Source organism: Schistocerca serialis, chromosome 1 (genome assembly GCF_023864345.2).
Source record: "Schistocerca serialis cubense isolate TAMUIC-IGC-003099 chromosome 1, iqSchSeri2.2, whole genome shotgun sequence".
NCBI classification, from domain to species: domain Eukaryota; kingdom Metazoa; phylum Arthropoda; class Insecta; order Orthoptera; family Acrididae; genus Schistocerca; species Schistocerca serialis.
This window is the reverse complement of record NC_064638.1, coordinates 611,072,189-611,085,441: the sequence shown is the minus strand read 5'-3', so window position 1 is coordinate 611,085,441 and position 13,253 is coordinate 611,072,189.

Below are 13,253 nucleotides of genomic sequence, written 5' to 3'. Positions count from 1 at the left end.
CGAATACGCACCGGATAGCCGTCCTTGTCATAGCGCCGTTTCTCGGACGGAAACGTGCGCCGCCCTAGGTCGATTTCGGCCAGCAGACTATCGACGAGGCTCGGCGTGCCAGCTAGCCTACTTGTGGTTTTTAGGTGGTTTCTCATATCCCACTAGGTGAATATTGGACCGGTACCCAACACCCACCTCAGATACACGAGTTGCAAAAATTTAAAAAACTCGTGCTCACTTTCACATGAATAAAACTACACGCGTCCAACTGGGGTACACATATTCCGTCCCAGAGATAACGGAGCGAAGGCAGGAAGGTCATCCGACCACCCCTTAGATTAATCATTCCAAATCCATTCACAAACATCCCGACCTTGTGCAGATGCAGGACAAAGGAAGAAAAAGAAGAAAATTCAGAACGCACAAATGTTCGTTTCCCTGACTAGTTGGGACACACTGCAGTCAATCTTATATCTTTACGCGGAAATAGAGCAATGTCCCTCCATAACCAGTCCCCGATTACGGATTTACTACGATCATTTTCAAAACTTACTACTTCTCGAAGAGCAAATAAACTGAAAATTGTCTCATCTTTATTGCTTTAAGGACAGAAGTAAGGAATTTGCTTCTAGAATGTTTTAACTGGCTGCTTCATATTAATCATTTCATACGACGTATGCGAGTCGCTGCTCAATTCTGCGCCTTGATTCACACGGTAATTTATCATACATTATGAACAGATTTCGACATACATGACATTCACTTCCTCGCTCATTCTGACGGCGTCACAAATGAAAACAGGAATGTCAAATAAATGAAAATAGTATTTATATTTTCTAAATTGACACATTATGAATCTTTTACTGTTGTAAATCAAATTCTGTCTTATTAACAATGTAGTAACGAAGTGTTTAGTTTAAGCTCTGTTTCTGATGTATTTGCAGAAACATTATTAATAGGTTCGAATGCCTCAGTTTTGTTTCAAATACAGAACTTAAAATGTTACATTTTGTTCTGGGTCTGAAGCGGTTATAATGGACTGTTGTATCCGTATTTTTACGTTAGCCATGCTGAAGTGACTTACAAGGAGGCAGACACTAATTGATACTTGGTACTTATTGGAATTAAGGAAAACATGGAAGAGAGGACCCACGAATATAACTTTCTTTTCACATAACCTGTTTATTTAACAATATATAACCATAACATTTTCTTTAACAAAATGAACAGATTTGCAAAATTCTTTTGACCTTAAACCTTAAGTTGAGCAAGCTCTGGCAAAAGAAAGCTGAAGTGCTGTATTGCAAAACAGCAGACAACATGACAATGATTACAAGACGGCCGGACCTGCAGCCCGCCCATTATCGGATAAAAAAGCAGTGTTTACTACCGCGCTGGACACAGTCTATCTTATTAAGTGCCCTGCTGCAACACATGAAAACTATATAAGCACCATTGATGACAAGAGTGATTCAATTACTCAAAACAGATGGCGTATCTTTTAATTTGAAAGCTGTATGTAGAAAAGTTCGGGGTTAAGATGCGCACCTGTGCTTAAAGGTTAAACAGATTAGGAAACAATGTGACAATGACAAGACTTACTTCAAAGCAACTAACCTCTTAATTTCAATCGACAGCCAATGTGCGACTGGATCCCAACCCGTTCCTTCTGACAATTTCACTTTGACTAAAGCCCTGGTCACAGTTGACTGTTAATATTTTCAAAGTTAAACTGATTGTCAGTTATTAAGACCGCTCTGAAGGAACGTCTTAAAACATTACTTGTGAACACTTATTACAAGAGAACTCACTCGGATGAACCACAAGATCCAGGTAAAATACATCAATAATGACCCAGTCTTTCAAACACGGAAACGAACATCTTAGTACAACAGGTTGTTCAGATTGTAACTAATGACTAAGAAATGCAATTACAATCAAAGAATTGAACCGATTAACGCCTAAATCTAACCACAAGGTCCCTCTTTTCTTTAACGGCAACCTGTGCCTTAGTACAATTGTTCCGGCTGTATTTACGACATGGAGCTGATTAAGTAGAACATTAATGATCTGGTACTAAAAGAAAGGAAAGGTAATATAATAGCGGGACAAACTTTCAAACGACAACTAGCGTCTTACAAGGGAACCTCCCCATCGTATCCCCTTCAGATTTAGTTATAAGTTGGCACAGTGGATAGGCCTTGAAAAACTGAACACAGATCAATCGAGAAAACAGGAAGAAGTTGTGTGGAACTATGAAAAAATAAGCAAAGTATATAAACTGAGTAGTCCATGTGCATGACAAGCAACATAAAGGATAATGGGAGGTTAGGAGCGCCGTGGTCCCGTGGTTAGCGTGAGCAGCTGCGGAAGGAGAGGTACTTGGTTCAAATCTTCCCTCGAGTGAAAATTTTACTTCACTTATTTTCGCAAAGTTATGATCTGTCCGTTCGTTCATTGACGTCTATGTTCACTGTAATAAGTTTAGTGTCTGTGCTTTGCAACCGCTCCGCAAAAGCGTGCGACCGTGCGATTAGTAGACGAAAGGACGTGCCTCTCCAATGGGAATCGAAAACTTTTGATTGCAAGTTCATATGTCAACCGATTCCTCCACAGGAAAGCACGTCTGATACGTTCTATACGACACTGGTGACGGCATGTGCGTCACATGACAGGAATATGTTGTCATCCCACCTAACTTGTGCACCTGGCGAATGGGTAAAAAGATTCTTCTACCTTGCCCGATTTAGGTTTTCTTGTGGATGTGATAATCACTCCCAAAAAGTGATGAAAACATAAGAAATTGTGACATAAACTGAAAATGAAGAATGAAACTTTTCACTCGAGGGAAGACTTGAACCAAGGACCTCTCCTTCTGCAGCTACTCACGCTAACCACGGGACCACGGCGCTCCTTCGCTCACGCTGACCTTGATGTTGCCTGCCTTGAACATGGACTACTCATTTTGTATATTTTGCTTATTTTTTCATAGTTCCACATTCTTCTTCCTGCTTTCTCGATAGATCTGTGTTCAGTTTTTCAAGGCCCATCCACTGTGCCAACTTACAACTAAATCTGAGGGGGGTGCGATGGGGAGGTTCCCTTGTTAGTAAAATACTACGGCCTATATTTACGACCAAAGAGCCGACCCCGTAAAACTCGGAGGGTCGGGTACAAACCAGAAAATAATAATGAGGGCTGACAGACAATGACACAAATCACCACGAGGATTACAGAATGTTACTCCCCTTTACCAACATGTAGTTCCATGGATCCACGGTGCGTCGCAGCCGTTACTGAGTGGTGCCGATGAAAGCCAAGTAGAAGAGGGCAGCCAGGCCACGAGCGGTCGTCCGACACAAATGTTGCCAACCAACCGACGGGATGTCGGCCTCCTGCTCCTAGTCGACGCTAACCCCTGTGAGGTACTCCGGTATCTTCGCTCTGCGCAGGCCCTCCTTGCGCAGCTCGTGGCTTCGGCTGCTCGGACCTAGTGACCACCTCCTCTTGTCACGACGCTAGCACCAACCAAATGTTCAAATGTGTGTGAAATCTTATGGGACTTAACTGCTAAGGTCATCAGTCCCTAAGCTTACACACTAATTAACCTAAATTATCCTAAGGACAAACACACACACAGCCATGCCCGAGGGAGGGCTCGAACCTCCGCCGGGACCAGCCGAACAGTCCATGATTGCAGCGTCACAGACCGCTCAGCTAATCCCGCGCAGCGCTACCACCAATCCCCTAATTTCGTTTCTCCTTCACGGGCCATCCAACCCCATATGTATATCGGCAAGCAAGGACCTTCTAAGGACACAACCTACAGATACCAACTCTTCCCCATAGATATTGGCAATGGGCCAGTGGCGCCAGACAGAACAGTCTACTAATTCAATGGCTACTTGAATGAGAAGTAGCGGCTCCAAGTTCTGCAAAGCCGAAAACGGCCGGGAGAGCGGTGTACTGACGTCACGCCCTCCAGACGCCATCCAAATGTCGCCATTGGCCCACGATGACATGCGGTCCTCATTAGCCCGTCTGTGCCCAAATGGTAGACTGGGTGGACAAAATAATCGCCAATTTAACACTTCATACATTAACCTGAGATGTTACTAATATGTAGCTTGGATAGCACTACATGCAATCTAGTCTGCTCAGAGTTATTGGAACCGTAAAAAATTGTGATACCATCTTCACTGTACGTTGCTTTGACTTTCAGAGGAAGACAGTGGACCATTATCTAGATGTCAGGGCCATAACCAGAAGGTGACGCTCACTCTTAATGTGATATTGGAACATCTGCATCTACACTACAAGAATACTTACGGTGTATAGCGGAGAGTACTTCTGATATCATTGCTCTTCACCCCCCCCCCCCTCCCCCCCACCCTCTCCGCCCTTTTCACTGCTCAGCACACGAGTGGTACTCGGGTAGGATGATGGTCGGTAAACCTCCATATTTCCTGATATTCTCGTAGTAACCATTTCTCAGGAAGTGTGCGCAGTGATTTATAACCCGACTATTCCTGGAACTTAGCCTATTCTCGAAATTCGATGCACAACGTCTCTCTTGTAGCGTCTACTACTATGGTTGGAGTTTATTTTTGTTCTGTGCACCTGCGTCACTTATTCCCCGACAACCAGCGAGCGTTCAGTAGTGTTCTGAGAGCGTTACTGTGAGTGTCGTATTCAATACATTAAGCGTGGTCGTAGCGAATTAATAAGTAAATTTGTATTTCCTTTGATGCGAGTTGTCATACCTAATGGTGGTGGTGTTAAGTGACAAATTCTACACAAGTAAGTGACGTAAGGCGGCCGGAGTGGCCGTACGGTTCCAGGCGCTACAGTCTGAAACAGTGCGACCGCTACGGTCGCAGGTTCGAATCCTGCCTCGGGCATGGATGAGTGTGATGTCCTTAGGTTAGTTAGGTTTAATTAGTTCTAAGTTCTAGGCGACTGATGACCTCAGAAGTTAAGTCGCATAGTGCTCAGAGCCATTTTTTAAGTGACGTACATAATTCGCAGGATACACGCTGTCATGAGGTGTAATGCACGTGTATGCGCATACTGAAATTGTCGTTTGGAACCGGCAACAATGCATTCCCCCACCGTATCTCGACCTACGCGTACCGCCATCGTTCGTGAATGGGACCATTGCACAGCGTCTCCACGACGCTCCAACGTTTCTTAAGCGATTTCGTGATGAAAAGTGCCACTCTTCGTTGGATCTTTATCTTCTGTTGTCCAGATTTCGAGATTTATCTGCAATACTGAAGAATCAGTAGAACACGTGTTTGCTTACATTTCCTAAAAATTCACCCAATGACTCTCAATATGGTAACAGCTTTTCCGACGATTTGTTTTATCTGGTCATTCCAGGGTGGTTACTCGAAAGTGTTTTATAACTGTTACAATTTAGAGCGATCTGTCTAAAATAGCGAAATCTAACAGTAACTCGGCACCGCCCTTTAACTGTTACTAAGACAGTACTTCGACTTGCAAACACTTGTCTCATGCTGATAAGTGGACATATGCTGCATTACATGTTCCTCTACATCAAATATTTTTGATGCTTCGACTGTCGTCGATCCGGATTGCGTCCATTTTCGTCTGGGCTGATACACATATGGTATCATGTTCACCTGCTTACGACTTGTATACCCTTACCTGAGCTCGACATTCACATGCTGTGAGTAAATTTATCACTGCACAGACAGTTCTTGATGCAATGAAATAAATTCTGATGTCAGCCGCAGTTGGACATTGAAATGATTTCAAAGGCGACATGTGACAATAAGAAAGTGATCTCGGAGAGGCGAAGCGATTGAGGCGAGAGCTCGCGTAAAGCGGGGAATCTGCGTTCGAGTGCCAGCCCGGCAAAAATTTTCCCTTGTCGTCAATGAATTCATTTCAGTTCCCAATTGCCCTCGATACTCATCATTTACGAGGTCTGTTCAAAAAATTCCGGAACTTTGTAGGCAAAATTTTTCTACGCTTACCTTTTACTTACTGTGGATGGTCTCCTCCGCAATTGGTACACCACTCCTAACGCCGTTTCCACTTCCGGAAGCAGTCTTGGTACGCTTCTTGCTGGATCGCGAGAAGCACCGTCTGCGCATTTTGTTTCATCTCGTCTATCATTGCAAATTTTCACCCTTTCAGTGGGGTTTTCAGCTTTGGAAATAAAAAAAAGTTCGCAGGGGTCAGGCCTGGAGAGTACGGAAGGTGAAGCAGCAGTGATTTCGTTTTTTGTGCAGTACTCACGCACCAGCAGGGATGAATGTGCCGGTGCGTTATCATGATGCAAGAGCCATGAATTGTCTCGCCACATTTCCGGCCGTGTCCTTCTCACATTTTCTCACAGGCGTCGCAACACGCCCTAGGGTACCATCGTTTATCATTTTGTCTCTGTAGTACGAATTCATCATGAACTAATCCTTCAAATTCAAAGAAATCTGTCAGCATGGCTTTGACATTTGACCTGACCTGACAAGTGTTTTTCGTTCTTAGAGGAACTATCCCGACCCATTGTGAAGATTGATCTTTGGTCACAACATAATAACCGAAAAACCAACATCTCATCACCATTTACGATTCGCTTAAGGAACATCTGGTTCTCATATGCGCTATCCAAAAGCTCTTCACAGATTGCGAGACGAGGGACTTTCTGGTCCTGACTCATGAGCCGTGGGACTAATTTGACAGGGAGACAACGCATTCCAAGATGCTGTGTCTGGATGTCATGACATGATCCAAGTGAAATGTTACATTCTTCTGCAATCAATCGGACAGTGAGTTTTCGATTGGTACGCACAATTTCGTTGACCTTCGTAACATGAGCGTCGTCGTAGATGTCGAAGTGCGTCCTAAACGAGAGTCGTCTTTAACTTCCGTCCGGCCATTTTTGAACTGTGTGAATCGTTCGTAGCACCGAGTGCAGCTTAACCACTCAACAGCGTAGGTTTCCTGCATCATTTGGTGTGTCTCATTTGGTGTGTCTCCGTGAAGGATTTCTTGAAATTCACCCAAAACTAATACAGACGCGTTGTTCCTCTAACTGCGTCCTCCCGAAATTCACAAACTGTGAGACACAACGTTCTACTCAATACAGCACCGAACAACAACTGACATTCAACAATGAAACTTTCAGCAGTTACACCTTAAACACAGGCATGGGCAGGAATATCAACAGCATTTCATTCCAACTCTCTATTAGCGCGAAATTTTTGAGCAGACATCGTATGTGAGGTGTAATCAAAACGAACGGGCATGTTTTAATTTCGCAGTCTTTAGTAGATACACGTGTTCCTGATGTATGTCTTTTTCAGCTGTTTTGAATATTTAGGTTATTGTTGACAGTCGAAAATGTTACACGTGTTTTCGAGTGCTCGGCAAATTTTTACTTTTGAAAAAGATAGGTCAAAGAATTTGCATTAAACTTTTGGCGAATCCACTATGAGTAAGGCACGACTTTAGGAGTTGTACAAACGTTTCAAAGAGTGTGGAGAAGAGGTTGACAACTGCCCTGGGCGCATTAGCACATCTTACTGTCGACGATGTGGAAGAAGTAAGGAAAATGGTTCTGGGAAATCGCCGAATCACCATCAGAAAAGTTGTTGATGATTTCGGCATATCCTTTGGCTCTTGCCAAGCAATTCTTTCGTATGTTTGGGCTTGGAACGAGTAGCAGCAAAGTTTATTCCGAAATTGTTGAACTTCAACCTAAAAGGACGTCGCGAAGACATCACTCAGGAACTACTGAATGAAGTCGACAACGATCCAGAACTTCTAAGGATTATAACTGGTGACGAAACATGGGTATACGGATAAGATGGTGAAAACACGGTTCAATCGTCCTAATGGAAACTACCTGAAGGGCCAACACCGAAAACAATTCGAGAAGTTCGATAACATGTGAAGGTTGTTCTCACTGTTTTCATAGATTTTAATGCGAGAGTGCATCGAAAGTTTCTGCTTACCGCTGAAGGTCAATAAGGAATACTATCTGGAAGTTTCGGGCCGTTAGTGTGAAGCAGTCCTAAGTATACGACCAGAAACCATTATGTTGCGTCAGCTACCGTACTCGGCGGACGTGGCCCCGTGTGGCTTCTTTCTGCCCCAAGGCTGAGGAGCACAATGAAAGGACGTCGTTTTGTCAGCATTGATGATATAAAAGCAGAATCGGTGCAAGAACTGAACACCATAACGGAAAGTGAGTTCCAAAAGAGCTTCCAAGACTGGAAAAAGGGCTGGTAGAAGTGTATTATATTTGGAGGTGAATACTTTCAAGATTCTTTAAGGAAAACAAAAATTCCCGTTACTTTTTGATGACATCTCGTATATATGATCACACCATACATAAATAATCAGTATAGTTCCCTTAGGGTACGCGTCTTTGCGTAATCCGGAAAGCAGCAAATTTTCGCTTTTATGTTTATACAATATTCATTATTCCTGTTGACGGGAACAGACTATCGTCAAAGAGAGCGCACATATATCCTGCATAGCTCTTTACGCTCAATCCAGAGAGAATATTCGATTGTAGGATATTTAGCGCCCAAAAATGAGAGAAGTATCAGCAGTATTGGCAATTCGCGGCAGTCTGTGTGAAGTGAACGAAGCATCTGATTCCACGTCAGTCACTTAGGCAGCGGAATCGGAAATGGGATTTTTTTGCCCAAAAAAAGATAATAAATAAATAATCGAGTGCCATTGACTGCTGTGAATATCGGATAAATAATGAAGTGCGGTGTAATTGTTGATGAATAATTAGGACAATTAACATATGGAATTGGCGGCTTCATTGACGTGGCCGGTGCCTCAATTAGCACCGAATGCCGGTAACACCAGCCGACTGGTGGTGGGGGGATGTCGGGATATATACGGGTGGGGGGGACGGGGGGGGGGGGAGGGGGCGTGGCGTACGGATGGAGCGGGAAGGGGTGAAACAGATCTGGCATCCGACACACGACATTGGGCATGTTAGCAGTTGCGAGCTAGAGCCCGGTTGCCACCAGCTCGCGTAGACCGTCACATGTTTTCTTATGTAGAGCCTCTTACATTCAGGGTTATGTTTATGCGTTTATTACAGTGAGTGTTAAGTGTACACGGAAAAACATCCTAGTGAATCAGAGTCGAATCTGGACTCTTGATGCTACTAGAGGCAGTAACCAAAGAATACAGAAATTCTTCAATAATCTCTTCACGTAGCAATGAGGCCTTGAAGTGTAACATAAAATTACGTTCAAGATAGGAGAAAGAAAATTTTAATCTGTTTATTGCAGATTGATTTCAGTTACTGCGTAACTGTCTTCAGTGCAGTTATGTCCAAGTCATAAAGTAAAATCGCACATGGTACCACATTGCCACTAAAGATAACAAACCGTTAGCAACTTGTTATTTGTAATGCCAGTGTCGGACCATTGCCATTTGATTTACGATTAGCCATCTTGGCTTGGACATAAATGCACTGAAGACAGGTACACAGCAGCTGAAATATATCTGCAACATGTAAGGTGCCTCTTACGTGAGGAAGAAATTTTTACCAATTTTAATAGATTATTGTCTCTTATTGATGTATTCACGATAGTTAGGAAGTGCTGTAGTCCGTAGCCGGCCATGAGTCGGAGAGCATTTCCCACGCTGGCTGGCTAGGTGACGAAGCGACCATATGTCGCGCGTAAAGGAGTAGGGCTCGGCTCTGGACCGTAGCAACAAGCGTCAGCCTGGGAAATATACATGACGGGAAGTACCGCCATCTTGGCGCCAAAGTCAAAGATTTTGTTTATTTATATTTAATAATTAAAGTCATTTATGACAACATGAATACTAGGAGGAGCCTCTGGATGTTTAAAACTATTTATCATAATTTTGCCTCGTTAAAATTCACACCCGTTCATTAACAAATGCATATCTTAGTAAGTACGCACTTGATTGGAAATCCACGAACTCTGAGGAAACTAGTAAGAGATACGGACTGTGCGCCAAAGTCGGCAGTCGGCGTTAAGGGCTCTCTCTTCCTGTCTTGTTCGATAGTAGCCATGCTCTCGGTTACGAATAGTTTGTGACATGAGTGTTTCATTACTGCTCTAATAGGAATAAAAGTGCTATTACGGCATTCTGAATGTTAATTTCGAGTAAATAGATATCCCAAAGTTGATTGACAGCAATTTCAGATAATTAGCTTCCACCGACAGAGACATCCAATGCGCCAATGAAGAATCTGCACCGCGCACAGGTAGGAAGAAATCCGATGACACGACCCACCAGGGCGAATCAAGAAATGTCCGACTTACAAATGTCCGACTTACACTCGCAAATTCCGGGTGGAAATGTTGACCAGGTATACTGCACGTCACATGTACCACCCTCTATGGACTCGCGGCTAAGCTTAGTAATATCAGTATCAGTTTAGAAGCGAGAGGATCTTGCAGACCGAAGCTGCCCTTCCTATCTTTGATCTCATTAATTCGGTCCTCGATCACGCAGTTCCCAGTGCAAGCAAACCCGAATAAAACTACGTTATGACAATACCTTCAGTCTACCTTTAGGGAAGAAGAGACTCATAAAATACTGGGTGATCAAAAGATCAGTATAAATTTGAAAACTGAATAAATCACGGAACAATGTAGACAGAGAGGTACAAATTGACACACATGCTTGGAATCACATGGGGTTTTATTTGAACCAAAAAAATACAAAAGTTCAAAAATGTCTGACAGATGGCGCTTCATCTGATCAGAATAGCAATAATTAGCATAACAAAGTAAGACAAAGCAAAGATGATGTTCTTTACAGGAAATGCTCAATATGTCCACCATAATTCCTCAACAATAGCTGTAGTCGAGGAATAATGTTGTGAACAGCACTGTAAAGCATGCCCGAAGTTATGGCGAGGCATTGGTGTCGAATGTTTTCTTTCAGCATCACTAGAAATGTCGGTCGATCACGATACAATTGCGACTTCAGGTAACCCCAACGCCTTTAATCGCACGGACTGAGGTCTGGAGACCTGGGAGGCCAAGCATGACGAAAATGGCGGCTGAACACACGATCATCACCAAACGACGCGCGCAATATGGGGTGGAGTGCCATCCTGCAGAAACATCGTACGTTCCAGCAGGTGCTTATCAGCCAGGCTGGGGATGATGCGAGTCTGTAACATATCGGTGTACCTCTCACCCGTCACGGTAGCAGTTACTGACGTTTTGCTGTCCAGCGCCATCTGTTGGACATTTTGTGAACTTTTTTTTGTTTTGTTTTAATAAAACCCCATGTCATTTCAAGCATGTGTGTCAATTTTCACCTCTCTATCTACATTATTCAGTGGTTTTTTATGTTTTCAAATTTATACTGACTTTTTGATCACACGGTACATGTTGCCGTGGCTTAGGTTGGGGAACTTACCAGACGTGTTTACTTTTTTTTCTGCCAATTTAGGTTAAAAATGCGAAATTTGTTGTGGAATATTCGCGCTTCTGCATCTACATTTTCGTAAAGTTCCGACGGGTGGCGGCGCTATACGTAGTTTTCAAAATTGCGTCTGTGGAGGAGGTGCGTTCCAAGCAGAGAGCTGTCGTTGAGTTTCTTTTGACGGAAAAACATAGCATCACGTATTGACAGGCACCTGCAGAATGTGTAAGGAGACCTGGAAGTGAACGAAAGCATGGTGAGTCATTGGGCGAGGGGTTTGTCCTCATCACAACACGGTCGTGCAGACCTGTCCGATCTCCTGCGTGCCGGACTGCCGCACACAGCCGTGACTCCTGCAGTGATGGAACGTGCGGACACTCATTTGTGGAGATCGACATATCATAATCAAACACGTCGCTGCACAGCTGGACGTCTCCGTTGGTTATTCATTTATTTATCGTATGGCTTTACCGGTGCAAGTGCGGTATTAAATTTACATAACAAAACATATAAATACACTCCTGGAAATGGAAAAAAGAACACATTGACACCGGTGTGTCAGAGCCACCATACTTGCTCCGGACACTGCGAGAGGGCTGTACAAGCAATGATCACACGCACGGCACAGCGGACACACCAGGAACCGCGGTGTTGGCCGTCGAATGGCGCTAGCTGCGCAGCATTTGTGCACCGCCGCCGTCAGTGTCAGCCAGTTTGGCGTGGCATACGGAGCTCCATCGCACTGGTAGCATGCCGCGACAGCGTGGACGTGAACCGTATGTGCAGTTGACGGACTTTGAGCGAGGGCGTATAGTGGGCATGCGGGAGGCCGGGTGGACGTACCGCCGAATTGCTCAACACGTGGGGCGTGAGGCCTCCACAGTACATCGATGTTGTCGCCAGTGGTCGGCGGAAGGAGCACGTGCCCGTCGACCTGGGACCGGACCGCAGCGACGCACGGATGCACGCCAAGACCGTAGGATCCTACGCAGTGCCGTAGGGGACCACACCGCCACTTCCCAGCAAATTAGGGACACTGTTGCTCCTGGGGTATCGGCGAGGACCATTCGCAACCGTCTCCATGAAGCTGGGCTACGGTCCCGCACACCGTTAGGCCGTCTTCCGCTCACGCCCCAACATCGTGCAGCCCGCCTCCAGTGGTGTCGCGACAGGCGTGAATGGAGGGACGAATGGAGACGTGTCGTCTTCAGCGATGAGAGTCGCTTCTGCCTTGGTGCCAATGATGGTCGTATGCGTGTTTGGCGCCGTGCAGGTGAGCGCCACAATCAGGACTGCATACGACCGAGGCACACCGGGCCAACACCCGGCATCATGGTGTGGAGAGCGATCTCCTACACTGGCCGTACACCACTGGTGATCGTCGAGGGGACACTGAATAGTGCACGGTACATCCAAACCGTCATCGAACCCATCGTTCTACCATTCCTAGACCGGCAAGGGAACTTGCTGTTCCAACAGGACAATGCACGTCCGCATGTATCCCGTGCCACCCAACGTGCTCTAGTTGGTGTAAGTCAACTACCCTGGCCAGTAAGATCTCCGGATGTGTCCCCCATTGAGCATGTTTGGGACTGGATGAAGCGTCGTCTCACGCGGTCTGCACGTCCAGCACGAACGCTGGTCCAACTGAGGCGCCAGGTGGAAATGGCATGGCAAGCCGTTCCACAGGACTACATCCAGAATCTCTACGATCGTCTCCATGGGAGAATAGCAGCCTGCATTGCTGCGAAAGGTGGATATACACTGTACTAGTGCCGACATTGTGCATGCTCTGTTGCCTGTGTCTATGTGCCTGTGGTTCTGTCAGTGTGATCATGTGATGTATC